The sequence below is a fragment of the Rattus norvegicus genome, chromosome 1 (genome assembly GCF_021556685.1).
Source record: "Rattus norvegicus strain SHRSP/BbbUtx chromosome 1, alternate assembly SHRSP_T2T, whole genome shotgun sequence".
Classification (NCBI taxonomy): domain Eukaryota; kingdom Metazoa; phylum Chordata; class Mammalia; order Rodentia; family Muridae; genus Rattus; species Rattus norvegicus.
This window is the reverse complement of record NC_141534.1, coordinates 44,724,258-44,738,766: the sequence shown is the minus strand read 5'-3', so window position 1 is coordinate 44,738,766 and position 14,509 is coordinate 44,724,258. Positions and strand designations below refer to the sequence as shown.

The 14,509-nt window shown below is 39.7% G+C and overlaps 2 pseudogenes; both read right to left on the bottom strand.

Moving 5' to 3' along the window:
• LOC148006935 (ubiquitin-conjugating enzyme E2 N pseudogene) overlaps positions 1–9,698 on the bottom strand; it is a 46,968-nt pseudogene extending 37,270 nt beyond the window's left edge.
• A 152-nt stretch (positions 9,699–9,850) lies between these two features.
• On the bottom strand, positions 9,851–11,607 carry Nt5c2-ps2 (5'-nucleotidase, cytosolic II, pseudogene 2; annotated as a pseudogene).
• Between the last annotated feature and the right edge of the window lie 2,902 nt (positions 11,608–14,509).

The following is a 14,509-nucleotide window of genomic DNA, read 5'->3' as shown; positions in this document are numbered from 1 at the left end:
CTGTATCCCATTGACCTCCTTTTGTTGTCTGATTGCTCTGGCTAGAACTTCAAGAACTATATTGAATAAGTAGGGAGAGAGTGGGCAGCCTTGTCTAGTCCCTGATTTTAGTGGGATTGCTTCAAGTTTCTCTCCATTTAGTTTAATGTTAGCAACTGGTTTGCTGTATATGGCTTTTACTATGTTTAGGTATGGGCCTTGAATTCCTATTCTTTCCAGGACTTTTATCATGAAGGGGTGTTGAATTTTGTCAAATGCTTTCTCAGCATCTAATGAAATGATCATGTGGTTTTGTTTTTCAGTTTGTTTATATAATGGATCACGTTGATGGTTTTCCTTATATTAAACCATCCCTGCATGCCTGGGATGAAGCCTACTTGATCATGGTGGATGATTGTTTTGATGTGCTCTTAGATTCGGTTTGCCAGAATTTTATTGAGTATTTTTGCGTTGATATTCATAAGGGAAATTGGTCTGAAGTTCTCTTTCTTTGTTGTGTCTTTGTGTGGTTTAGGTATAAGAGTAATTGTGGCTTCATAGAAGGAAATCGGTAGTGATCCATCTGTTTCAATTTTGTGGAATAGTTTGGATAGTATTAGTATGAGGTCTTCTATGAAGGTCTGATAGAATTCTGCACTAAACCCGTCTGGACCAGGGCTCTTTTTGGTTGGGAGACCTTTAATGACTGCTTCTATTTCCTTAGGAGTTATGGGGTTGTTTAACTGGTTTATCTGTTCCTGATTTAACTTCGGTACCTGGTATCTGTCTAGGTAATTGTCCATTTCCTGCAGATTTTCACGTTTGGTTGAATATAGGCTTTTATAGTAAGATCTGATGATTTTTTGAATTTCCTCTGAATCTGTAATTATGTCTCCCTTTTCATTTCTGATTTTGTTAATTTGGAAACACTCTCTGTGTCCTCTCGTTAGTCTGGCTAAGGGTTTATCTATCTTGTTGATTTTCTTAAAGAACCAACTTTTGGTTCTGTTGATTCTTTCTATGGTCCTTTTTGTTTCTACTTGGTTAATTTCAGCTCTGAGTTTGATTATTTCCTGTCTTCTACTCCTCCTGGGTGTATTTGCTTCTTTTGGTTCTAGAGCTTTTAGGTGTGCTGTCAAGCTGCTGACATATGCTCTCTCCTGTTTCTTTCTGCAGGCACTCAGAGCTATGAGTTTTGCTCTTAGCACAGCTTTCATTGTGTCCCATAAGTTTGGGTATGTTGTACCTTCATTTTCATCAAATTCTAAAAAGTCTTTAATTTCTTTCTTTATTTCTTCCTTGACCAGATTATCATTGAGTAGAGCATTGTTTAACTTCCACGTATATGTGGGCGTTCTACCCTTACTGTTATTGAAGACCAGCTTTAGGCCATGATGGTCTGATAGCACGCATGGGATTATTTCTATCTTTCTGTACCTGTTGAGGCCCGTTTTTTGACCAATTATATGGTCAATTTTGGAGAAAGTACCATGAGGAGCTGAGAAGAAGGTATATCCTTTTGCTTTAGGATAGAATGTTCTATAAATATCTGTTAAGTCCATTTGTCTCATGACTTCTCTTAGTCTGTCTATGTCTCTGTTTAATTTCTGTTTCCATGATCTGTCCATTGATGAGAGTGGGTGTTGAAATCTCCTACTATTATTGTGTGAGGTTCAATGTGTGTTTTGAGCTTTAGTAAGGTTTCTTTTACATATGTAGGTGCCCTTGTATTTGGGGCATAGATATTTAGGATTGAGAGTTCATCTTGGTGGATTTTTCCTTTGATGAATAATAAGTGTCCTTCCTTATCTTTTTTGATGACTTTTAGTTGGAAATTGATTTTATTTGATATTAGAATGGCTACTGCAGCCTGCTTCTTCGAACCATTTGCTTGGAAAGTTGATTTCCAGCCTTTCACTCTGAGGTAGTGTCTGTCTTTGTCTCTAAGGTGTGTTTCCTGTAGGCAGCAGAATGCAGGGTCCTCATTGCATAACCAGTTTGTTAATCTACGTCTTTTTATTGGGGAATTGAGACCATTGATGTTGAGAGATATTAAGGAATAGTGATTACTGCTTCCTGTTATATTCATATTTGGATGTGAGGTTATGTTTGTGTGCTTTTCTTCTCTTTGTTTTGTTGCCAAGACAATTAGTTTCTTGCTTTTTCCAGGGTGTAGCTTGCCTCCTTATGTTGGGCTTTACCATTCATTATCCTTTGTAGTGCTGCATTTATAGAAATATATTGTGTAAATTTGGTTTTGTCATGGAATATCTTGGTTTCTCCATCTATGTTAATTGAGAGTTTTGCAGGATACAGTAACCTGGGCTGGCATTTGTGTTCTCTTAGGGTCTGTATGACATCTTTCCAGGATCTTCTGGCTTTCATAGTTTCTGGCGAAAAGTCTGGTGTGATTCTGATAGGTCTGCCTTTATATGTTACTTGACCTTTTTCCCTTACTGCTTTTAATATTCTTTCTTTATTTTGTGCGTTTGGTGTTTTGACAATTATGTGACGGGAGGTGCTTCTTTTCTGGTCCAATCTATTTGGAGTTCTGTAGGCTTCTTGTATGCCTATGGGTATCTCTTTTTTTAGGTTAGGGAAGTTTTCTTCTATGATTTTGTTGAAGATACTTACTGGTCCTTTGAGCTGGGAGTCTTCACTCTCTTCTATACCTATTATCCTTAGGTTTGATCTTCTCATTGAGTCCTGGATTTCCTGTATGTTTTGGACCAGTATCTTTTTCAGCTTTACATTATATTTGACCATTGTGTCGATTATTTCTATGGAATCTTCTGCTCCTGAGAATCTCTCTTCTACCTCTTGTATTCTGTTGGTGATGCTTGTATCTACGGCTCCTTGTCTCTTCCTTTGGTTTTCTATATCGAGGGTTGTTTCCATGTGTTCTTTCTTCATTGCTTCTATTTCCATTTTTAATTCCTTCAATTGTTCGATTGTGTTTTCCTGGAATTCTTTCAGGGATTTTTGTGATTCCTCTCTGTTGGCTTCTACTTGTTTATTTATGTTTTCCTGTGTTTCTCTAAGGGAGTTCTTCATGTCTTTCTTGAAGTCCTCCAGCATCATGATCAAATATGATTTTGAAACTAGATCTTGCTTTTCTGGTGTGTTTGGATAGTCTTTGTTTGCTTTGGTGGGAGAATTGGGCTCCGATGATGCCATGTAGTCTTGGTTTCTGTTGCTTGGGCTCCTGTGCTTGCCTCTTGCCATCAGATTATCTCTAGTGTTACTTGGTTCTGCTATTTCTGACAGTGGTAGACTGTCCTATAAGCCTGTGTGTCAGGAGTGCTGTAGACCTGTTTTCCTGTTTTCTTTCAGCCAGTTAAGGGGCCAGCGTGTTCTGCTTTCGGGCGTGTAGTTTTTCCTATCTACGGGTCTTCAGCTGTTCCTGTGGGCTTGTGTCTTGAGTTCACCAGGCAGGTCGCTTGCAGCAGAAAAGCTGGTCTTAACTTTTGTCAGGAGGCTCAAGTTTGCTACTGGGGTGTTGCTTATGTGCTCTCAGCTGCAGCGCAACCAGGAAGATCTGTGCCGCCCTTTCCAGGAGCTTCTGTGCACCAGGGTTCCAGATGGCGTTTGGTGTTTTCCTCTGGCGTCAGAGATGTGGGCGGAGTGCAGTCTCTTCTGGTTTCCCAGGTGTGTCTGCCTCTCTGAAGGTTTAGCTCTCCCTCCCACGGGATTTGGGTGCAGAGAACTGTTTATCAGGTCGGTCCCTTCAGGTTCCGGCGTTGTCTCAGACGCAGCGGACCTGTTGCTCCTGGGCCCTCCTCTACGGGAACCCAGAGGCCGTATACAGTTTCCTCTTGGGCCAGGGATGTGGGCAGGGGTGGGCAGTGTTGGTGGTCTCTTCTGCTCTGCAGTCTCAGGAGTGCCCACCTGTCTTAGCAGTGAGCTCTCTCTCCCACGGGGTTTTGGAGCAGTGAGACATCCCCTTTTTAATAGGCCTTTTCATCATTCTCCAATGTGTGCTGGTCATAGAATTTTGTACAGACACACATTTTCAGTTCTTTTGAGTTAAAATGTACAACAAGAATGTACAGAAATCTCTTCAGTGTGCTTATTTAAGTCCCTCCCCGTGTATTCCCAGAAGCACTGTGACTCCATGTGTGGTGATTCTGCATTGGTCTTTTCCTATTTCTTCTGACAGAGTTATTTCTGAATTCTAGGGTCTCAGTATCCCTGCCTAGTCCTGAACTGAACACAGTATGTAGCAAAAGGACAGCCTTGAAATTCCTGCTCCTCTTTGTTTTCAGAGGCAAGATCATAAAAATGTTTCGTTGTTCTTGCCTGTTTGTAGTTTATTTGGGAAGACTCGGTAATGCTTTTGACTGTGACTGGACTAGCTTACATTCCAGTAGCAGTTTCTAGGAATCCCCGTAGTCCTACATCCTCAGTAGCATCAGCTGCTATTCAATTGTGTGATCCTAGGCAACTTTGACTTAGAAGAGTTAGACTTTCAATAAGCAAATTTTGATTTGCTTTTCTCTGATGCCCAAGAATATTGAATAATTTTTTAAATATTTATTTGCACTCTTGAAAATTATTCTTTATTTCATTAGTATATTCAGACTAACATTGACTTGGCTAATATTAGATACGCTTGGCTCTTTTGATAATTAGGATTTTGTTTATATAATCTGGATATATCTCCTGTCAGATGTATAGCCAGCTCCGATTTTCTCTCTTTTACACTTTCTCTACTGGGTTGTTCTCTTCATTATACAAAGACTTTCTCATTTTATATATTTCTGTTTCCCAATTCTTTGGTCTATTTTTTATGTCTATAAGTTGATGTGTTTTCCCCATGCCTTTTTTAAATGGCATGCAGCATATCCAGTGTGTTTTGCTACTTTGTGGGTTTTGTTTCACCATCCCTGTTCTTCTGCCTTTTTGATTCCCTAACACTAGGTAGGGGAGAAAAAGAGAGGACAGAGGGAAATGGGGAGACAATATTGTTAAACTACTTCCTGCTAATTGGAGCATTGAGTTCCTTGGGGCAAGCTTAATCTTTGCCATCAGAATATCTAATTTCCTCTTTTCACCTCTTTGTACAGGACTACTAGACTCACTGCAGCCATCAGTATCTAATCACCAATCAACACTCCCTTTTGTCAGGGCTTTCTGAAGGGTCCCCCGAACTGAAACATCACACACTCACAGAAACTATCTGCAGCTGTCAAAACCATGCCTCTGCTAGAGGATGAGGCAAATCATAGTTCATTGCTAGGGACAGTCTGAAGCAGCCCCTTACCCCACATCTGGAATTAAAATGAAAACATTCTTATATTTCTGTTTTTTTAAAAGAAACCAAAATTCTTACTACAATTCCTTAAGATCTTTGATCCACTTCAAGTTGACATTGGTAGAGTGAGGAAGAAAGAGACTTAATTTCCTTTTTCTACACGTGGAAATCCAGTTTTTCCACCATTTGTCAGAGAGGCCATTCATCATCCTACTATTTGTTTAAACAATGAGACTCCCTTGAAAGAAATCAGGTAGATGTGCCATGGGTTTGTTTATTTCCAGTCCCATTTTCTATTCCGCTGACCTATTTGGCTGGTTTTTGTTCCTGAACAATGCTGTTTGTGTTTCTATGACTCTAGAATATAACCAGAAATCAGATGTCATGATACTGCCCGGTTCCTTTGTTTTGGTAATTGTGGTCATTTCATGCTACCCTGTGAGTTTTATTTTATTTCCATGAAGAATACCATTGGATGTTTGATGGGTAATGAATTAGATCATTAAATCACAGTTGAAACTATAGCCATTTTCATATTTCTGTTAATCTTTAATGTTGTAGGTCTTTTCATCCTCTACTCTCTTCAGTTCCTTTTTTCAAATTTTTCATCGTAGAATACTTCCTTGTTTCAGTTCATTCACAGGTATTTAATCTTATTTTTTAAGCTGTTTGAAAAGGACTGTATTCCTGAGTTCGTTGTTATCTTTGTTATTTGGTGCATAGGAAGACTATTGGTTTTTGCATGTTCATTTTGTAGTCTACATTGCTGAATGTGTTAATAGGTTCTATGAGTTTTCTTGTAGAGTTTTTTGGATCCTGTAAAGCACCATATATAGTGAAAATGAGATAGAAAGTGAGCCAATTTGTTCAACATAAAAAGATTTTTAAATCTATGATCATTTAAAAAAATAATTTCCATTCTTTATACTCCAAGTGAGCTCCGATACTGGTAATCATTTCATCTTTCTCCTGTTATGTCCTTCTCCCTCAGAAATGTAAAGTCCCCATGGCACATGTCATCCCTGTTTTTGGAGTAGATATGAACAAATAATTAGGACACCAAGAATAATCCAAAGAATTGATTCCACCCAAGTCTAGATTCACATACTAATGAGTTTACCTGTATTACTTCAGAAGCATAGGTGAAAGGTTACTTAAGGGAGCCTGGAGCAGTGTGACTTAGACTCATGTTAGCATAGGTGATGACTCACAAGCATTTTTGTCGGTTTTTTTCACCAGTTTTAACCACCAAGAACTCCTGCCCAACACATAGCCCACATTTGCTCTCCAGTGGCCTAAATAAGGCCTATGGTCTTCTTTTTTTCCTTTCTTTTTTCTTTTTTCATTCTTTCCATGAAGTTGATTTGCATGCTATTCTAAGTCTAATCTCTCCCAAGCTATTCAGATTTTTCAGAACATCTACCTCATGAAGATCACATTCTATCTGGAGTTCAGGAAAGTCACTGAAGTCCTACATCAATCCAATGGACCCTTCTGAATGAATTACCTTTTCAAGTCACATGTAAACACAGTCCTGCCCAGCCTAGTATGTAGGCTTCAAAGGCCACTTTCTTCATATTCAGTATTGTCAGTAATCTCCGACTTGCTTGTTTTGTCTTCTAACTTTTATTCCTTCAGCCAGCAAAAACTGGGTGTCCATAATGACTTATATAAAATTATATGGCTGATTTAATTCACATTGCTCCAGATCATCTAGACCTTATTTTAGGGAAGATTTAGTGTTTGTGGTGTGCCTTATCATACCAGAGGAAGCAGCCAGCCACCCTAGAACTCTTCTCCTGGCTGCTCTATGTTGGAATAGTTCTTACCACTAATATTCTATACCATGCATCTGGTTTCCCAAAGCTTATCTTTGATCTTATTAGCCTCTGTTTAGGTGATAATTTTATTTTATTTTATTTTACTTTTCCTGGAAATACGTGAATCCAAATGTCTACCCAATCTTTGTAGGGTACCAATAACAGAAAAAGTAAGTGATCCAACCTAAGTCTAATGTAATGGACTGATAACTTAATTTACATAGCATGAGAGGTTACATGTAAAAGCATGTTTTATTCTAGCAGATGTATCATTCCAGACCTCATTCTACTGTGAGTCATGACTCACAGAATCTGCATCTCCGGAGCTTTCCACACAGATTTTAGGTAACTCCACCAAAGAGTGTTCCTTCCCTTCAGTAATTGTTTGTTGCTTATAGAACTACAGGGTTGGTACTTGGGAGTATTGTGTAATTTCCTTGTGAATTCATTTTATTTTAATCATGTATATGTATACACATGTTTGTGTGTGAGAGTATGCAAATGCCAAATAACACATGGAATTCAGAACATACCTTCAGGCGTTTGTCCTTTACTTTCTCCCTTGTTTGAAACAGAATCTCTTGTTTGCCCCTGTGTATGCAAGTTCCCAGAGATTCTCCAATTTTTTGCTTCCAACACACTGATGAGAGCTACAGTAACATACACTACAACACTGGGTCTTGAATGGGTGCTGGGGACCAGAGCTTTATTCCTCATGGTTGCTCAGCAATTGCTTTATTATTGAACCACTTTTTGGCCCTCTTGTGAATTCTTTATAGCTTTTTGTAAATGTAGCATTTATTTCATCAGATAAAGGGATGAGATGAGAGCCATACCCAAATGCACAGCTTAGGCTGATCTCAGAGCATTTCTTTCTCTAACTATCCCTAGACCTAGGCCTGACAACTTCTAGCCTCAGTACAATCTAATCCTCCAAGCTGACTTATTGATTCTGGCTTCTGACTTCTGACTGAATTGCTCTTCTTGGCCTCATATCAACTTTGGCAATGTGTTCTAATCTTCTGGCTTCTCAGTTTCTGACTTATTCTGTCTTCATCTCTGTCTAGCTTGATCTCTTTGCAGCCTGTCTCTGTAAAGGTGCCCATAAACATACTCATTCTTCTTTCTCTTTCTTCTTAAGTAGCCTCTCTTTCCCCTGCTGCTTTCATGTGTGTTGGTTGAACCTATTTCTGACTCATTCTGTCATATCTTTCTCTGATTCATCATTTTTTCTGCCTCTCAACTAGACATCATTTTCAAACATGTCTGATTCCTTCTACAAACCAACCTTACTTTCATTGTTAGGGATCGAAGGCATGAATTAAAGACCTGTCTATATTCCAGCCAGATTTTACTGTTTTCCAGTGTATGTCTGCATTCCAGATGGATAACATAGACCTAGAAGGCCTTAGATATGATACCTTTACAGAGCAGCTATGTTGCTGGATTAAAAGTTTTTTACAATTTTCTTGTGAATTTTGTGTGGTCCCTCTTTCTCTCCTCATAGAAATGTTTTAATCTTGATAAAATATTTATATGCCAACATACTAGCATGATCCAATAATAATAGAATTTTAAAAGATCTTTTATTTCTTTGTTTCAGTGAAAAAATCTTTATACCTATGAAACACTGTGCATATAAGCATGTTTTTAACTAAAAGTGGTACAGATATAGTTAGCAATTTTGATACCAAACCTAAAGCCATCTGAAGACCATGGCTATGACCGTTGATAGTTGTACTACACAAGGGCCAGTGGCAGTATTAGACATACACTTTACTGAGTCCTAGAGCAGCCAATACCCTAGTGACCAGGGCCAAGAATGGAAGAAAACAAACGAAAGTTAGAGCAAGATCTGTAACACTAGGCTGCTGTTGGAAGTCACAGCCTTCATGTTTACAGGCCCCTGCTTTATTCAGAGCCAGAGGTCATTTCCCAGTCAAGTGAACTCATTCCCTCTGTACCATTCGCTGTAGAGCCTTCCCATCTCTGTGGCTGGGAGCAGGATGCTTCTGCAGGCCACGCTGCTGAAGGCAGCTCTGGCTGTAACAGTGACTGCTGTTCTGGGAACTTGCTCCTTTGTACTCTTCAGCTACATTCCCCAAAAGGATTGTTTTTATGTAACAAAAAGTATTAGGGGTTGGGGATTTAGCTCAGCGGTAGAGCCCTTGCCTAGCAAGCGCAAGGCCCTGGGTTCGGTCCCCAGCTCCGAAAAAAAGAACAACAACAACAAAAAAAGTATTTGTGCTACCAACTTTTAAAAAATGTAGCAAGATGAGGACTTTTGCCTCAAATTCAAATCCCCGCAGTCTAGAATCACCCTATAGCAAGGAAAACCACAAAGGCACAGCACCAGCATCGCCAGGGACGAGGAAACCCTAAAGTTAACAGAAGGGAACTTGACCTCAACAGAGGCTGACTACACTTGATAATGAAAGCATGTATTTCTCCACTGGTGAGCAACAGTATGACGCACAGGCCAGGCCGGATTGGAGCAATGGTACAGTTTGTACGCAACATTTGTGGGTCTCCTCTTCCCATCAGCCCCTCTGCTCTGACCCCTTTACTACCTTCATGCATACAGATGACACGCGGACGACAGGCACAGAAACCATCCCAAGCCACGTGGTGCCGTCTGCATGCATTCCACCTCACTTTACCTGCTCTTCCTATGCAGTTTTTAACCATCTGCAGAGAATACAGATACATAAAACCGAAGTAGCTATGATTAGAATTATTTAAAGCCTTCAGAAACGTACTTTCCAAACGTGCTTCTGATGGAATCCTCCCAGCCTCCCTAACAATCCAAACAAGACCACCCTTTGCCCCATGAGTCTGTCAGTCTTGATGGGTGTTCAGGGTTTTTAGTCTGCTCTTCCTCTTCCTCATCCTCATCTTCATCGTGGCAGTGTGTAATCTCTTAGGGAACCAGTGGGAAGAGGTTGGGAGGCTTGATCTCACTAATGGACCTCGTGAGCTGGTGTCGCTTATAGTCAGTGTCTTTGAAATCCCCTGAGGTGTGGTTGCGGGTGGCGAGAGGAAACTCCATCTCATTGATATCCGTGTATGTGCTCCACCTTGATTCGTGCGGCATCAAGACATGGGCAGCTCTGAAGAGGTAGCTGAATGGATAGTACAGCAGGTTGATGAAGGACGCTTCGTAGAGGTCAGCGTACCGCATCACGTGGCTAGCAAAAAGCATCTAACCAGAGCCACTGCGGAACAGGCTTCCCATCATCCAGTAGCACATGTCCATGTCACGAGTCACTTTCTTGATCCGTCTCTGGGTGGAGTTGCTGTCTGGGCGCTCATTGCTGCTGCTATCCATGTGCTTGCAGAGTTCAGCCAAGAAAATATCCAAACTTTGAAGTTCGTCAAAAAGTGAACTTTTGTCAGCCCAGACGTCCAGCTCATGTGCAAGCTCGGGAATCACCAATGTCTACCCTTGCCATTTCTTTGACTTCAAAATGTCTCCAAAAATGTGATCTCCAATATACAAAATGTCTTTGCCCTTAGCTCCCAATCGGTCACAGATTGTATCAGGTGAACCTCCTGAGTAGACGATGCCATGCTGCAGGGGGACAGTGTAGGTACCAATTTTCAGTTTTCAGTGTCCACCTGACACAGCACTGTGCCTTCTCCAAAAAAGAGCGGTTTCCGTGCATCCACCAAAATCAGATCAAAGTAGGACTGCCACGGCCGATGGGAGCTCCCAGGCTTGGGGCCATGTGGGAAATCAAACAGGTAAGCCATAATTTTATCTGTGTATTTATAGTCACTGTTAGGGGCCAGAAACACTTTCCCCACTTCCTTCATTCGGCTCAGAAGCAACCGCAACTTGCCATCTTTGACTACATACTTCTCAAGATTTTCAACTCTTACGGAGTTAAGGGAACCCTTGTAATGGACCTAGTCCACTGCGTCTCTTACATCCTGGAACATACTCCAGTAGGACATGAAAAGGTCCCCATCTTTAAATCCTGTGTCACAACTGGTATATCTGGGACAATTAGTAAAAAGTTCTACTAGGCAGGTCAACAGGTAGGTCTCTGGAAGGTCGAATAGTGTGTTCAGAATGTAAAACTGTTCAGTATCATCTCATGGGATAAATTTATTTGGATACTGCTCTCTAGTTTCTGGTCCTCTTATGAAGTTAAATCCATGTGCACAAACGAAGAGGTTTCCATAGGCATCAACTTTCAAGAGGTTTCCATAGAGTGTGTCAAAGACGAGCCCTCTGGTAGGGAATGTAGAATCGTATGCAAAGTTGAGCTATCCTGAGGATAGCTGATGGAAACTAATCTCTCCACAGTAAGCTCAAAGCCAAGGGATTCATATTCCGGAGACTTGTACACAGCCAGGGTATAATCCATGTTAAACCCAAAACACTTTATTTTTTCCATGGCTAAACTTCGGTTCACAAACACCCGGTGATAGGCTTCTCGATGGTACTCTTTCAGGGCATGCTTATCCATGTTAGCAGGCACCTCTGCTGCGTTCTGTAGGCGGTCACTCCAGGAAGTGATCATTTTATTTGTAGGATGAGTTCGGCCCCACTGCATGGCAGCAATCCTAGCGCGCAACTCAAGATCTTTTATTTCTACTATAATCTCTATTTCTCTGTATGCTTTTCTGTCTAAATCATTGTGGACACTCTTCTAAGTTTTGGGTTATTTCATTATTTCAGTAAATTTCAAAATTATCTATTTATTTATTTATACATCTATTTATTTGTTTATTTATTTATTTAGTGCATTTTGGGAGAATTGTGGGGTACCTGAAATGTGGAGATCAGAGGACAACTTGTGACATTAGGATTTCTCTACCGTGTGGACTCTGGGGCTCAAACTCAGGTTTAAAGACAAGAACCTTTACTTACTGAATAATTTAAATGCCCACGAAACTTTTTAAAATGTGATAGTATTTTAATCACATTAAATAGGTATCGTGTGCTCATTGTGTAAGTTTGGATGGCATAGTCAATTTAAACAAAAAATAAAAAAAATGTCCATATGAATACATATTTTGATGATACTTTCAAAAGTTAGATTTTAACTTCTTCTTTAGTTTTGGCTGGTAGCTATATTAAAAAAATAAATATATCCTCACAAAAAAACCCTCCTTTATTAGGTAACTCATTATAATTATTTCATGTACATTTTTAATCCTTGGTTTTTCCAATAAAACAACATTATCATCAAAGACAAAATCACAGTTTCAAACACACTGGTTACATTTCAGTCAAGCCCCTTAGAAGGCATTCTGCTGTGGTGTGCATGTGTGTGTGCATGTGCGCGTGTGTACGTGTGTGTGTGTGTGTGTGTGTGTGTGTGTGTGTGTGTGTGTGTAAGACAAGTCTCAGTCTATAGCCTTGGATGACCTAGAATTCACCATGTATAGCGGACCAGCACTGAATTCATGGTGTTTCTCTTACCTGTGTTTCCCCAGTATTGGGTTTATGGATGTAAGATACAAGGTATGACTGTCAGCAGTATCTAACACAGTAGATATTTTCATCCTTCTTTTAATCTTTTAATCCCTTTATTCCTTTCTTTCTTTCTTTCTTTCTTTCTTTCTCTCTCTCTCTCTCTCTTTCTTTCTTTCTTTCTTTCTTTCTTTCCTATCTAGCCCTACCTCATCTGGGTTTCTCCCAACATGATCTACTTTAATACATAAAAGAATCCCTAGATATGTTTCTGGTCTCCAATAGCTCAGCAGTCAGTCCACAATTGTCCTGAAATAATAAAAGATTTTAGGGCAGTATATTTTTTTAAATAGCATATCCCCCTTTAAGGTTCACTAATCAAAAAAATTCAAATTCTAAAGATCCATTGCCTATTCCTTGTTCCCATGCAAACTGCTGGCCTCCCACATAAATCTTTGTTGGACTTTTTAGACAATAGAGGAGGGACCCCATACCAGTTCCCTTTTCTGATCTGTCTGCCCCACTAAGAAGCAGCATCCTGCAGTGTTCACAGCTTTCTGCCTTGATGAAGAAAGACCATGGGGCTCAAGACCCTTATCTACTTATTGAATGCTTCAGGAATGACAGCAAGTAGACATATCTATCACTTGAAGTTTTGCTTCTTAATAATGTATACGTACCATTGAGTTTTTAAAAGTAGATTTTATGATATTTAAGAATATCAGTAAGGCTACCCATGTTTGTAGGTATTTTTTATTTTTTCTTATTTTATTATAACATATAATTTGTAAATATTAGAAGACTTAAAATGAACACATAAACAGCCAAATTCAACATGCAAATATACTAAGTGCCAGAAAACTGGTGTTCACTTTAAGAATTCTTAGTATTTCAATTAACAGTCTTAGAGTCTATCGCAATGGAATCTAACCTAATGGTTTTCAAATTCAATAAAACAGTTCCTATTTGATTGAGATTCAAATTACTGAAGACATAATTCATATCAAAATCAATTAGGAGATTTGCAGAGACAAGTTCAGAACACGCTGCTCCATCAAAGAGTCCTGGTCGTGTACCCGGCGCTGTGCCAGGGAGGGGATTAGAATTAGTGCAACTGCACACTTAACAGCCGCTGGATAGAGACCTTAACAAAGGTTGAGAAAGCAAGGTACATTGAAATCTTCCAAAGCAGACAACACGAGCTCTTTGTCCCTCACGGCACTGTACATTCCCAACACAAAGACACAGCACTTGTAACAACCTCAGATGACCATGCAGCAGCTGTACTGGCCAATGCTTTCGCTGTAGACGCAGAAATTGAGGTCTTAAAAGAATATAAATTATAAGAGTGTAGAACTTTCCAATACAACATTATCAAATAGGCATTTATAAACAGTGGGAAAGAATGACCCAGGTTAAAGATGAATTGTCAGTACAGAAATCATCAAATGTTTGTGTGTACACATGAATGTGTGTGTGTGCGTGTGTGTGCGTGTATGTGTGCATGTGTCTGTAGAGTCATGCAGTGTATAGTCTGAAAGGAGTTTGGAGAATACAAACCTACTGATGAAATATCTACCACACATGTAAAGGCTAGAACAGCTACTAAATCTTTCACGCTTTATGCTGGCTCAGGGTGGCTATTTGGTCACGTGGAATACTAGTCTAGTAAAATTTCTAGTAAAGGTCTAGTCAGTAGACATTCTTTTGTACTATTTTGATGATAACAAACCTTCACTAACATTTCTATTTAGCCTAAAAATGTATGATGGATACCAAGTTGGATGCTGTGTCTGGGTTTGGGTATATAAGTCTGAATGTATAAACTGTTCAGACAAGGAAAAGTGAATTTAATCCAAGCCTTCAAGGAGACAGGATCTTTAGATAGTTGGCAGGCAGAAAGTCATGATCCTATATATGTTTCAGGGAATAGTGATCCTGGTGTTTAAATTGTCACTTTTCAAAGCCTGCAGAGGAAACGTGAAGGTGGAATTTTGAAGTAGAATGTATTTCAGCACGTGTTTTGGGAGG